We start from the raw sequence: 15,088 nt of genomic DNA, 5'->3' as shown, positions 1-15,088 counted from the left end.
CTGCTGTGGATGCTCTTGACTTCCTAGAGGGTGATGAGGACCCACTCCCTGAGGTGGATTCTCCCGAGGACGTCATGTCAGTATCTGAGGCAGACTCTACGGAGGAGAGAGGCCCTGGAGAGATGGCGACTAGTGGAGGCTATTCATCATAGTAGACAGCTCATTAGACTAGGTTTATATACTTTTTGAGGGTGGGTGTATCTAGTGTTGACTGTTAGGTTTACTCTTTTGTTTTGTATGGGTAGACCTATTGTATAGGAATTTGATGAATGTATACATGTGGCTAAAGCCACCACCTTGGACAGCTTTGCTCTGGATGACACTATGTATTTTGCAAAACTCTCATATTCTGGACAGCTTTAAATGATGAATGTACTTATGTTTAATCTTGTTATTTGAAAAGAAAGCATTAGCAAACTTTATTTGCAAAAGAGTTTATCGACCATATTTTATTTTATTATTTTCACGTGACGACCTAAAGTAATGGTTGGCATACCTTTCCTTTTGAAAAATCAAAATATTTAGAGGTTATGAGTGATCAGAGAGAAATGACTCCGAATAGAGTTGTGAACTGGCCATTCAGGACTCTATAATGATGATTTTCCTTCTGAACTTAATTATTGTGAAAAAGAGAAAGAAATGAAAAAGAAAAAAAGAAAAAAAAATTCCACGGTCTTTGTTGTTTAATTTATTACTATTAAACCAGTCATTATTTTGGGGACGCCACAATTTTCGCTTAGTAAATTGAAATAGGGTTGGATTAAGTGGTTACTGTTAGGGACGAATTCTCCATAACCCAGGATAAGAGAATGGCTTATGAATCAGAGGAAACAACCCATTTTTAATATTATTAGTTTCGTATTCCAGTTTACTTGTTCTGCTCCTTAAATCACAAAACAAACAACCCCCCCTCCAATCGTTACTGTTACTGCAAGTATATTATGAACATTTGGTTTATCATTGCTCGTTGGGAAACGACCTAGGATCACTTCCTAGTTACTGCATTATCATGTTTATTTGATTCGGGTATGGCCTCGATCAAATTTGGCATCGTTGCCGGGGAGCAGTGTCCAAAGGTTCATAATAGCTAGCTAGTGTTATGTGTTTAATTCTTTCGTGTTTTATGTTTAATTGTTAGTATTGTGTTAGTATGTGTGTTAGTGTTGTTTAGTGTCCTGGTATTTTGTTTAGTGTGTGTTCTGTTTCAGTTTTCCTATTAAGCGTTTCCCCTGTTTCAGTTTTGGGTGTTTTGCTGTGAATAGTGTTTTGCGACGGACTTAGCGACCACTTTTGCTTGCGGCAAAACAAAGTAGTAGTAGAAATCAAGTAGAGACGGCTTTTAGCGACCACCCGTGCAGAATTATTTGAGATTTTTTGTTTTAGTAGCTAGAGTTGTTAATTTTGGCTGAATTTTTTTGTGGTAACTTCTTTTAATCTACATTTTGTGGGAAAAATAGCTAGAGCCTTTAGTTTGGTCAGATTTGAAAGTTCCAAAAAAGTAGCAAATTTTGTGTTTGTCGAAACTTCAAACGGCCATAACTTTTGTTCCGGTTATCAGAATCACAATTATTATATATGTATTTGGGGTAGAAAAAAATTTCCTACGCCATGGAAGCCTGCCATAGGCTGGCTGAGGTCTCCATCATCCAAAAATAGTGATTCTGTCAAAAGTTTTTTATTTTTCAAGTTTTATTCACTTATTTTTCTTAACCTACCATTTTTAGCTTCCATAGTTAGACTTTGAATTTTTGCCTGAATTTGTTTGTGCTATCTTGTCATCATTTTATAAGGTTGCTCACAAAATTTCAAGTCATTTGGATATCATTTGAGGGTATTTGTAGTTCAAACCTACACCTTTATTTACATGACAAAGCAACTAGTTGTACATGCTGAATGTAGTGTATGACTAGAGGCAATCCATCTGACTTACAACCCTTTGATCCTGAGATAGATAGGACATTTCATAGATTAGTTAGGCATCATTTTATACCTTTTGATCATCCTGAGCATTCCATTACTGGTGAATCTGTGCATTCTGTTATTGGTGATTTTGAACATCCTGATTTTGAGCATTAGAATTTTGAGAATTCTGATTCTGAGCATTCTGATTTTGAACATTCTGAGAACATGGCACAACCTCCACCCCGTGAGAGGACTCTAAGGGAAATGGCTGCACCTGATTTCACCTACGAAAGCTTGTGCATCCAATGCCCTGATGAGGATGTCCCATATGTTCTTAAAACTGGACTGATTCATTTGCTTCCAAAGTTTCATGGCCTTGCAGGTGAAGACCCGCACAAACATTTGAAGGAATTTCATATTGTCTACTCCACCATGAAACCCCTAGATGTCCAAGAGGATCATATATTTTTGAAGGCTTTTCCTCATTCTTTAGAGGGAGTGGCAAAGGACTGGCTGTATTACCTTGCTCCAAGGTCCATCACGAGCTGGGAAGACCTGAAGAGAGTATTCTTTGAAAAAATTTTCCCTGCTTCCAGGACAACAACCATCAGGAAGGATATCTCAGGTATTAGACAACTCAGTGGAGAGAGCCTGTATGAATACTGGGAGAGATTTAAAAAACTATGTGCCAGTTGCCCTCACCATCAGATTTCAGAGCAGCTGCTTCTCCAATATTTTTATGAAGGACTCAGTAATATGGAGAGAAGTATGATAGATGCTGCCAGTGGTGGAGCCCTTGGAGACATGACTCCTGCTGAAGCCAGAAATTTAATTGAGAAGATGGCTTCCAACTCCCAGCAGTTTAGCGCCAGAAATGATGCTATAGTCATTAGAGGAGTGCATGAGGTAGCTACAAACTCAGCTGCATCATCTGAAACTAAGAAGCTTGAAGGCAAACTGGATGCATTGGTTAACTTGGTAACCCAACTGGCCTTGAACAAGAAATCTGTACCTGTTGCAAGGGTCTGTGGTTTGTGCTCCTCTGCTGACCACCATACAGACCTTTGCCCTTCCATGCAGCAACCTGGAGCAATTGAGCAGCCCAAAGCTTATGCTGCTAATATTTACAATAGACCTCCTCAACCTCAGCAGCAAAATCAACCACAGCAAAACAATTATGACCTCTCCAGCAACATATACAACCCTGGATGGAGGAATCACCCTAATCTCAGATGGTCTAGCCCTCAGCAACAACAACAGCAGCCTGCTCCTTCCTTCCAAAATGCTGCTGGCCCAAGTAGACCATACATTCCTCCACCAATCCAACAACAGCAACAGCCCCAGAAACAGCCAACAGTTGAGGCTCCTCCACAACCTTCCCTCAAAGAACTTGTGAGGCAAATGACTATGCAAAACATGCAGTTTCAACAAGAGACCAGAGCCTCCATTCAGAGCTTAGCTAATCAGATGGGACAATTGGCTACACAATTGAATCAACAACAATCCCAGAATTCTGACAAGCTTCCTTCCCAAGCTGTCCAAAATCCCAAAAATGTCAGTGCCATTTCATTGAGGTCGGGAAAGCAGTGTCAAGGACCTCAACCCGAAACACCTTCCTCATCTGCAAATGAACCTGCCAAACTTCACTCTACTCCAGAAAAAGGTAACGACAAAAATTTACCTAACAATTTCTGTGCAGGTGAATCTTCCACTAGTAATTCTGATTTGCAGAAGCAACACATTCCTCCTCTTCCATTCCCTCCAAGAGTAGTTTCCAACAACAAAATGGAAGAGGCAGAGAAAGAGATCTTGGAAACATTCAGAAAAGTAGAGGTAAACATACCTCTGCTGGATGCAATAAAGCAAATTCCAAGATATGTCAAATTCTTGAAGGAGTTGTGCACTAATAAGAGGAAGCTTAAAGGAAGTAAACGAATTAGCATGGGCAGAAATGTCTCCGCACTGATTGGTAAATCTGTTCCCCAAATTCCTGAAAAATGTAAAGATCCAGGTACATTCAGCATAACTTGTATTATAGGGAATAGTAAGTTTGACAATGCCATGCTAGATTTAGGAGCTTCTGTTAGTGTTATGCCTCTGTCTATTTTTAATTCTCTATCTCTAGGTCCCTTGCAGTCAACTGATGTGGTAATTCATTTAGCTAATAGAAGTGTTGCCTACCCTGTTGGTTTCATAGAAGATGTCTTAGTTAGAGTTGGTGAACTGATTTTCCCTATTGATTTTTATATTTTGAATATGGAAGATGGATTTTCTCAAGGATCAGTTCCCATCATTCTAGGCAGACCCTTTATGAAAACTGCTAGAACTAAGATAGATGTTTATGCAGGCACACTATCCATGGAGTTTGGTGATATAACAGTTCATTTTAATATTCTGGATGCTATGAAATACCCATCTGAAGAGCTTTCTGTATTCCGTGCTGAAATAATTAACCATGTTGTTGATGAATACATGTTGATCTTTACTCTAATCTGCATACCTCTCACTCTTCATGCATTGAGTCTGAAATTGTACTTGATCATATGTCTGAATTTGATGCTGAAAGTGAATCTGAAAGTGATATTGATTGCATGTCTGGTGGTGGTGTTTTACCTCTTGAGATTGATTTTATAGAGTCAGATAGGACTAACCATGTTTCAGGAAGTACACATACCTCTGACTTTCTTTATGAGGTACAGGCTGAGAAACCATCTCCTTCTACCACTACCCAGCCAACCACACCAGAATTGAAGCCTCTGCCATCAAATTTAAAATATGCTTACTTGGATGATAGCAAAAGTTTTCCAGTGATTATATCTGCCTCCCTTACTGATGAGGAAGAGGAGAAGTTGTTGTCTGTTCTCAAGAAGCATAAAAAGGCTATAGGTTGGACCCTGGCAGACATTCCTGGTATTAGCCCATCCACATGTATGCATCGAATAAATATAGAGGATGGAGCTAAACCAGTAAGACAGCCACAGAGAAGACTCAACCCGGTGATTCTTGATGTAGTGAAGAAGGAGATAACCAAGCTTTTGCAAGCTAGAATCATTTATCCTATCTCCGACAGCCAATGGTTGAGTCCCGTCCAGGTAGTCCCGAAGAAGATCGGCCTCACAGTGATCAAAAATGAGAAGGAGGAGCTGATTCCTACTCGGGTGCAGAACAGTTGGAGAGTCTGCATTGACTATAGGAGGCTGAACCAAATCACCAAAAAGGACCATTTTCCCCTGCCTTCATTGACCAGATGCTTGAGCGCCTGGCAGGTAAATCTCACTACTGTTTCCTTGATGGTTTTTCTGGTTATATGCAAATTACTATTGCTCCTGAGGATCAGGAAAAGACCACATTCACCTACCCCTTCGGCACTTTTGCCTATAGGAGGATGCCTTTCGGCCTGTGCAATGTCCCTGGTACCTTCCAGCGGTGCATGATTAGTATTTTCAGTGACTTCTTAGAAAATTGCATAGAGGTGTTCATGGATGATTTCACTGTGTATGGATCCTCTTTTGATGGTTGTCTGGATAGTTTGGAAAAAGTTTTGAATAGATGCATTGAAACTAACCTTGTTCTAAATTTTGAAAAATGTCATTTTATGGTTGAGAAAGGTATAGTTTTAGGCCACATTATTTCCAATAAGGGTATTGAAGTAGATCCTACAAAAATTTCTGTTATTTCACAATTGCCTTACCCCTCTTGTGTGCGAGAGGTGCGATCTTTTCTTGGTCATGCAGGATTCTACAGGCGCTTTATAAGGGATTTTAGCAAAGTAGCCCTTCCATTGTCCAACTTGTTGCAAAAGGAGGTGGAGTTTGACTTTAATGACATATGCAAAGAGGCTTTTGATTGCCTTAAAAGAGCGCTGACTACCACCCCCATCATCCAGGCACCCGATTGGATAGCCCCTTTTGAGCTTATGTGTGATGCATCAAATTATGCATTGGGGGCTGTCCTTGCTCAGAAAATTGTTAAATTGCCCAGGGTGATATATTATGCTTCTAGGACTTTAGATGTTGCCCAAGCGAATTATACTACTACTGAGAAGGAGCTTCTAGCCATAGTTTTTGCTCTTGAAAAATTTCGATCTTATTTGCTTGGTACCTGCATCATTGTTTATACTGACCATGCAGCTCTAAAGTACTTGTTGAAGAAGGCTGATTCTAAGCCTAGGTTGATCCGATGGATGCTCTGGCTTCAAGAGTTTGACTTGGAGATCCGTGATAGGAGCGGAGCACAAAATTTAGTTGTTGATCATTTAAGTCGGATCGAACGTGTATCGGATGCGAATTCACCCATTCGGGATGATTTCCCGAATGATCATTTGTATATACTGTATAGTATTTCTGACTCTCTTTCTACTCTCTGGTTTGCTAACATTGTCAATTATTTGGTTGCTTCTGTTTTTCCTCCCTTAGCATCTAAGGCCCAAAAAGATAAAATTAAAAGTGATGCTAAGCATTTTATTTGAGATGACCCCTACTTGTGGAAATTGTGCAGTGATCAGGTCATTAGACGATGCATTCCAAATCATGAGACTGACTCAGTCCTGCAGTTCTGTCATTCTTCCGCACCGGGAGGTCATCTGGGTGTTCAAAGGACAGCTCGCAAAGTGCTTGATTGTGGTTTTTATTGGCCCACCATCTTTTAAGATGTGTGGAAGATCTGCAGCACTTGTGAGCAGTGTCAGAGAGCAGGAAATACACTTACATGGCGATAACAAATGCCTCAGCAACCTATGCTATTCTGTGAGGTGTTTGATGTCTGGGGTATAGATTTCATGGGCCCTTTTCTTGTCTCTTTTGGTTATGTTTACATTCTCCTTGCAGTTGACTATGTTTCAAAATGGGTGGAAGCCAAGCCCACTAGAACTAATGATGCTAAGGTTGTTGCAGATTTTGTCAGGTCTAATCTGTTTTGCAGGTATGGAGTACCTAAAGCAATTGTTAGTGATCAAGGAACCCATTTTTGCAACAGAACAATGCATGCCCTGCTTAAAAAGTACGGGGTGGTACACAGGGTATCCACACCATACCACCCCCAAACCAATGGACAGGCAGAAATTTCTAACAGGGAGATCAAGAGAATTTTAGAGAAGATTGTGCAGCCAAGCAGGAAAGATTGGAGTACCAGGCTTGATGATGCTCTCTGGGCACATCAGACTGCCTACAAAGCACCCATAGGAATGTCTCCTTATCGGGTTGTCTTTGGAAAGGCATGTCATCTTCCAGTGGAAATTGAGCACAAAGCATACTGGTCAGTGAAGACTTGCAACTTCTCTATGGATCAAGCTGGTGAGGAAAGAAAGTTGCAACTGAGTGAGTTAGACGAAATCCGCCTAGAAGCCTACGAGAATGCCAAGTTCTACAAAGAAAAGACCAAGAAGTTCCATGATAGCATGATAGTTAAGAAGGACTTCATGGTTGGGCAAAAAGTGCTATTGTATAATTCTAGGCTTGGACTCATGAGTGGTAAGTTGAGGTCTAAGTGGATTGGTCCTTTTGTTGTTACTAATGTTTTTCCTTATGGTACAGTTGAGATCAAAAGCGACTCCACAAACAAGAGCTTCAAGGTCAACGGACATCGACTTAAGCCATTCCTCACGAACCCTTCTTTAGTGGACGTAGTGGTGGAAGAGACTTCGTTACTCCACCCTACTCTTCCTCCACCATGACTTAGGGAGTTCTTCTTTTCCTATCTCCTTCTTTGCTTTTATTACACTTGTCCAATTCTATTTGATGGTTTAATTGTTTTAATCTCTTAATTGTGCTACATTGAGGACAATGTGTTGTTTAAGTATGGGGGGGAGTGTTCTTTGGTTTTTGTTAGTTTTGTTGGTTTTGTTATTTTGTTAGTTCTGTTAATTTGTTAATGTTGATTAGTTTCGTCGGATTTTTAGTTTAATATTTTGGGTCAATTCTGTGTGCATGTACGACTTTGCATGTTTTTCTTTGAATCATAGGATATGTTCAAGAAATGGGTAATTTTTTTGAAAATAAAAGTTTTTGACATTTTGTGACTTGAAATCCTTGATTCTCCTCTACATGTCATGATAGTTTTGAAAGCTCAATTTGAAAGTGATGAGTTTACCTTTGTGAGAATTTGAGCCATCCATCATCATAATCATTTGGTGTGTTTTGCCCCATTGATTGCTTGCACAATAGCCTTGGCTTGATTCTTGTTGATGCTTCCTAATTCACATGCATATTTGGATATGATTGAGGCAATTTTGTTCTTATAAGCTTCTAGCCAAATGGACTTACCTTGACCTAATTCCTTTGATAGCCCTTTTGAGCCTTGTTTCCCTTTCCTTGTTTTGAAGCTCACTACAAGCCTTAAGTGAAAAACCATGATATCACCATATCCTTAAGGAATTTCGGAGCTTTGGAATTGTTTTGGGAATAAGTGTGGGGGTTTTTGTTTCATTGGATAACATGTTTTGTTGGCCATGCTTCATGATATATTTTGAGCCATACTTGATATACATTGCATATTGGTTAAATGTTGGACATGCTGAATATGATGATGTTTCTCAAAAGGCTACAAAGCAAAATATATATATATATATATATATATATATATATATATATATATATATAATCGAAAAAGAAAAAGAAAAACAGTAAAGTTGAGTGAATACGAAAAGAATGATGAGACTCTTGGTTCTACTCTTTATGTTTAAATTTTATCTTTACTTCTTTTTATTTTCTTATGTTTTCTTAATATGCACTTATTCCCCATTGCTCCTCTATTCCTTTGGGATTCAGCCACTTATTCCATATTTTTCCATACCTTGTCCTTGGCCCCATTACAACCTTAAAAGACCTTTTGATCCTCATGTGCTTGTGTTTATGTGTTGATTGTCAATTTTAGAATCTTGCCAAATTTATGTGGTGTTTATTTTCATGGGTGCTTTGAGGGTAAATAGTAGCCTAGACACTTGAGAGATACAGTGTATATCTTGTGAGGCTTTATCACTTTTCATTCTTGAGCTGATTAACTATTTTGACATGATTGGGTTGCTTGGATGATTTTCATGAATGTCTTGACTTTTCGGATCTCCTTATGTTAGATGTTACCCATTCCTTTCATTCCTTGATGTTCATTGAGAAATATGTGAATGTTTTCGTTTGCCTCTCTTTGATATCCTTGGATTTTGTTCTTTGTTTCATTTTGCCCAGGAGTGCAAAAGGCTAAGTATGGGGGGTTTTGATGTGCCATCATTTTCTTCTATTTTCTAAACCCTTTTTGCACCATTTTAATTACTGATTGGTCTTAATTGTCAATTAATTAGGCAGTTTTATTATTTGGTCTCATTTAGCTAATTTGATGTTTTTAATCTAATTTCAGGAATTAATGAAACATTTGGCTTAATCCGGATTTTGGTTGTGGACTTGAAGAGGGCAAATAAAGCAGCGCTTACCTTAGTTAATTTTTAATTAGGAAATTTCGCAATTTTATTTTATGTGGTTTAGTGTTTATTTCGTTTTGGGCCAGAGTATTGTAATAGGGCCCAACGACTTTGAGTGACTCTTTTTAAATAGCAGCCTTGGGATTCGTGCAAGGCATTCTATTATGCCATTCATTATTTAGAGCTTTGTTTAGGGTTTTAAGTTCTTTCTGTTCTAATGCTACTGTTTTCGTTCTTAATGCAATTTCCCATTTCCTGCTTCTAATTACAATTTCGTTCTTGTTTCTTCTTCTACTTTCATTTACGTTTCTGTTTTCATTTTCGTTTCTGTCTCATTTACGTTTTTGTTATTTACGTTTCTGCTTCATGTTTCATTTACGTTTTCCGTTTGAATCTATGGAAGGCTAATCATTCTGGTGTTGTTTCCTTCTGAGGAAGAAGCCCAACTCTCTTTGAGGTTTCGTTTATAATGTGGTTCCTTGGCAGTTTTCCCTTCACCAGTTAACCCAAATTCGTGAACATTAATCAGTGCACGCTTCGTGTTCGATTAATTGCCTCTGAGCCTAACTTGCGTTCATGCTTAATGGACGAAGGGCTAACTGGTGTATGTGGTGCCTAATCACGTATTGACAACCCTAGGTTGATTTTCGCTTAGTAAATTGAAATAGGGTTGGATTAAGTGGTTATTGTTAGGGACGAATTCTCCATAACCCAGGATAAGAGAATGACTTCTGAATCAGAGGAAACAACCCATTTTTAATATTATTAGTTTCGTATTTCAGTTTACTTGTTCTGCTCCTTAAATCACAAAACAAACAAACCCCCCCCCCCACCCCTCAATCGTTACTGTTACTGCAAGTATATCATGAACATTTGGTTTATCATTGCTCGTTGGAAAACGACCTAGGATCACTTCCTAGTTACTGCATTATCATGTTTATTTGATTTGGGTACGGCCTCGATCACCTGCATTTGATTAATTCTGAATTTTGAATTATTACATTTAAGACTTTGAAGCTTTGTAGCCATAATACCTTTCAAATAGAACTTGTATGTCATTTCCTGATTGGTCTATGCCATTAGTCTATGCCATTGATTTAATGATTTTACTCATAAAAGCAGTACTCTACAACTTAAACAAGCATTAAGATCACCAATTTATTTTGAATGACTATACTAATAACTATTGATACCAATTATTTTGGCAAAAATACCAAACTGGGTCCTTTTTATAATTTTTTTACCAAAATGGGTCTGTTTTGTAATTATTTACTCTATGGGTCTCTTTTTTTACTACAACGCACCTACCCAAGGAGCGTGTTCCACGAGAAGCTGACACGTGGCATGACGTGACTAGGTGATAGGGGAGGTGGGACAGGAGGAGGAAGTGGTGGCCTGCCAAGCACGACCACTAGTGGTGGCCTGCCAGGCGCGACCACTAGTGGTGGCCAGCCTGACACTTCCTTCTTCCTTATAAAACCCCTCTTCCTTCGTTTTATTTGCGCTACGAAATTGTTAAAATAAATTAACATCAACAAATTACTCAAAATAAATTAAATTACTGTCAGAACAAATTACTACTTCGCACACTCATGATGCAAAATAATCGGCATTTATTTTTAACGTCTATGTAAATTTTGGCTATTAAAAAAATATACCAACAACATCAATAATTATGAGCTTAACTACTAATAATAATAGTGTGGTGGACATAAAAACTACTACAATAAATAATTGTTGTCATCAACAAACAAATATAACATATATAAACACAACATAATTATAACCAAAAATTAAATTATCAAGTTACAAAAAATTACTATTTATCACAAAAAATATAAACAAAGTTACTATTTCATTTTATAGTCCGTGTCAATTTGTTTATGCACCTACAAAATATAATCATTATTATCATCAACAGAATAAATATTAAATAATGCTATAATATATCGAAGATAAAAAATATATACTAGTTTTGAGCAAATTTTTTTACAGTAATTTAATTTATTTTGAGTAATTTGTTGATGTTAATTTATTTTAACGATTTCGTAGCGCAAATGAAACGGAGGACGAAGGGTTTTATAGGGAAGAAGGAAGTGTCAGGCTACCACTAGTGGTCGCGCCTGGCAGGCCACCACTAGTGGTCGTGCCTGACAGACCACCGCTTCCTCCCGGGTAGGCGCGTTGTAGTAAAAAAAGAGACCTGTAGAGTAAATAATTACAAAACAAACCCATTTTGATAAAAAAAAATTATAAAAAAGACCCAATTTGATATTTTTGCCAATTATTTTTTATGAATTGGAGCACACATCAGTTCTCACAAAGGAAATGATGATGATTTGTTAATCATGAGATGTGATGGTGATACGATGTTTAAAATGTGTAGTAGTTATTGCCACCGTACCTATTATGTCTAGAATCTGGTTTTGTCTAGCACAATTACTAAGTTGATGTTAAAAGAAATAGAACGGATACTAGGGGATTAGTAGCTCGTACTAGTGATAAGGTAAGATGCAAGGAGAGAGTATCTTAGGTTTTTGAATGGTAAGTTGTAACCAATCACACTCATGGTAGGTGTGTAGGATTAGGAAGGCAAGGGAGGGAATTCGGTGGAATATAATAGGATATGAAACTGGAATTCACTTGTTGTTTTAGATTGCTACCTATTTCTTATTTCTCACTTAAATTTCACTTTATTTTGGCTTTTGCTCTTTTTTGTTCTTCCAAATTCCAATTGCCATTTCTCATTCAAATTTTAATCATCTTACCATTTCAATTTTTTTTTTATTCTAGGCTTTGTAATCCTTTGAATAATCAAATTATTTGATCATGTGAGTGCCTTGATTAATGTTTTTTTTATAAAAAATAATAAAAAGCTATGTTGTTTCCTCTCTAAATGTTAGCTAGCTCATGTAAAAATCTCTCGAGTTAACAGGTGAGAAAATGGAACAAGCGATATTGACCTTGGACCGTACAATAGGGAAAATGGAATACAAGTATGAGTATGCATATTGGTCTCTCTTTATGATGGGAAATCACTTTGGCTACTAATCTTTGTGTTGTATTTTTGTGCAAGGTCAGATTTAGAGCAGGTTCAAAATGATAAAAACTCTATTATAGGTTTAGAATCCACCTAATTTACATGTGCAACTATGAAGTTATTCCTTAGCAGTTAAAAGATGATAGAGCTCAAAAGCTTGCTCTACAGCCCTAGCTTGAGGTGGTTAGTCAAACATGTTTTTTCTAGTTCTTATTAGTTTTTTAGATTGGTCCACACATCTAATGCACTTAACAGGACTCACTTTTTATTTCTCCAGGACTTTTTTGCAAAAGTCAATTTTAAGGAACGCCTCTTCTGCATTCTATTTTTTTGTATTAACTAACAAAGCACTGACAAATTGCAGATTGCATTAAAAGAACTTGTTTCGGTTTTGAAATTTAGTGTATCAAACTCTCTAATAATTACTTAACAACATTGCTACTTGGTGATTCCCTCCTATATCATTTTGTTTATCAACCAAATTTTCTTCTAGTGTTCATTCATATTTTGTTGCATGTAGATAATGATATGGTTAGATCATTTCACCTGAAAAATTCAAGCTTCATTGATTTGAGAGAACTTGAGCACACAAGAAAGCTAGCGGTGGAACTTGAGCTTACAATCTTTTGCTTTCTAGTGGAGGATCTTTCAGAGGAACTAGTGTGCTAATGTGGGCAAATTTTGAAGCAGCTGAAGAACTTAGTATGAGTTATTATCTTTATTCTTTTGCTTCCTACTTTCATTTAATAATGTTGGAAACAAGCAGATCCGGTGGAAGAATTCTTGGTATATGCCTTGTGCCCTTACCACTCACAGACCAAAATTGGAAGAGAGAGAGAGAGATTATGTGAGGGATGTTATGTTCACTCACTAAAATAAGGTATATTTTTCCAACACCTATTGCATTAAGCATCATGTTTTCTTCATAGTTTAATGAAGTATATTTAATTGCTCTACCAAATACTAGTACTATCATTTAGAGTTATATATGTAATTAGAGTTATGGGTGTGCATTCTATGACAAACAAATTAAATGTTGGCAATGATTAATTTTGCAGCTATCAGGATGCAATTGTGGACATTATCAAAAGAATGGGTGTTGGAATGACAAAATTTATTTGCGAGGTTTGTCACACATGGCTTTTGTTCTGCGCCTTCTTTTTTACTAGTTATACTTAATCCTTTTGAAAGACTGATGTTCGTAATGATGTGTCTTGCTATATTTCATAGAAGAAAAACTTATAGTGATCCCTAGTAGATTTGAACCCTGTGGTCTAGTTTAGTTGCATGCCATGCCATATGGAACGATATAGACTATGCTTTTTTTTCTCTGCTTCCTTCTCATCTACACCTTGGTGTTCCCAGACCTTTTTTTTTTTACTCTTTAAACATTAAAATTTTTCTACAGGTACCCATAATTTTTTCCACTTGTTGACACCGTTCAAGAAGGGTATACTGGATTCCACCTGGGAGCATTCAACGTAGAAGTAAGTGGACTAGAAAAATAGTCTTGTATAATTTTGTTGAAGGAGTGAATCTGATAGAAATAGAATATAATTGGGGTCTTGTTTTTTTATGCGGTGTGAAGTTGTTGATCCAGCTGATGTGGAAAAGTTAGTAACTACGGATCTTACTACCCTCACTCAATTTAATGTTGGTTAGATCCTGTAGTTGTTAACATTTTAGTTTTTATTTCAATGCACGCTCTTGTTAAGATATGTTATGGTTGTATTCTTATGTTTTATTTTTTCAGCTCTTGTGGCCAGTTGGTCAATTAAAATAATTTTCCCTTTTGACTACTTCACCTCTTTATCAATTTTGTTAAATTTTAAATCTTGTAACACCTCCTTTTAAAAAATGTTGTATAAAAAATTAAACAATGTATGCTAAAATTTAAAGATAGGGGAGGGAGCCTTGGCTACATTAGGTATGTTGTTTAATTAAAAGGTTATGAAAGTGAAAAATGTATCCCTAGAAGCTAAAGCAAGCCTAGGAAAGACAAACATGTAGATACGAGGGATTACAATTGATACGTGGAAAAAGAGTTAATGCTGGCTTCGAGGGCTAGTACCTCCGAGAATAAAAGGGAGAACCGGGCAAAGGCAGGAAAAGTGTAATTGTTCTTATTGATTTGTTGGTTATTACATACTCATATATATAGTGCATATGCCTAACAGAATTCCTAATCTTATTCTAGGAATATTCTTTGCTAACGGAATTGGATAGGAATGCTCTCCGGCATTAGACAACGATATCCAACAAATGCACCTGCCAGCTCAGTAATCTTCTTCCTCACACATACTCGTTGAGGTACGAAGGTTTAGTAATTCTTCTTTTGGCTCTTACTGCTTGCACCTTCATTTCTGTTGTTGTGTTCCCTTCCTTTGTTTTTGTGAGTTCTGCACCTACTATGCTATCATCTTCTCGAGGCCCTTAGAGAATCACCTTGTCCTCAAGGTGATGATCCTGCCTGAGTTGATCCCAATTTTCCCAGGACGTCTCGTCTGGTGACAAACCATGCCATTGAACCAATACTTCCCAAGGAGCATCCTTGAATGAAGCTGACTTGCGGTAATCCAGAATAGCTAATAGGGTTATTAAAGGTTGGTCATTCAAGAATTGATCTGGTAAATCAGCTAAATTTGCTGCATTGGGTTTGCCATGAAAAGGTTTTCGCAGAGAACAATGGAAGACTGAGTGAATGCGGGTCCCCTCTGGCAACTTTAAATGATAAGCTA

General features: G+C 37.4%; 1 non-coding gene across 1 annotated transcript; it reads right to left on the bottom strand.

Moving 5' to 3' along the window:
• Positions 1-2,505: 2,505 nt before the first annotated feature.
• Positions 2,506-2,612, bottom strand: LOC112997920 (small nucleolar RNA R71). Its single transcript, XR_003262969.1, has one exon. It is a non-coding gene; the product is annotated as a small nucleolar RNA R71 (small nucleolar RNA).
• Positions 2,613-15,088: the final 12,476 nt, after the last annotated feature.

Source organism: Glycine max, chromosome 1, assembly GCF_000004515.6.
Source record: "Glycine max cultivar Williams 82 chromosome 1, Glycine_max_v4.0, whole genome shotgun sequence".
NCBI lineage: Eukaryota > Viridiplantae > Streptophyta > Magnoliopsida > Fabales > Fabaceae > Glycine > Glycine max.
The sequence above is the reverse complement of the archived record's forward strand: the minus strand, read 5'-3'. Positions and strand labels throughout refer to the sequence as shown.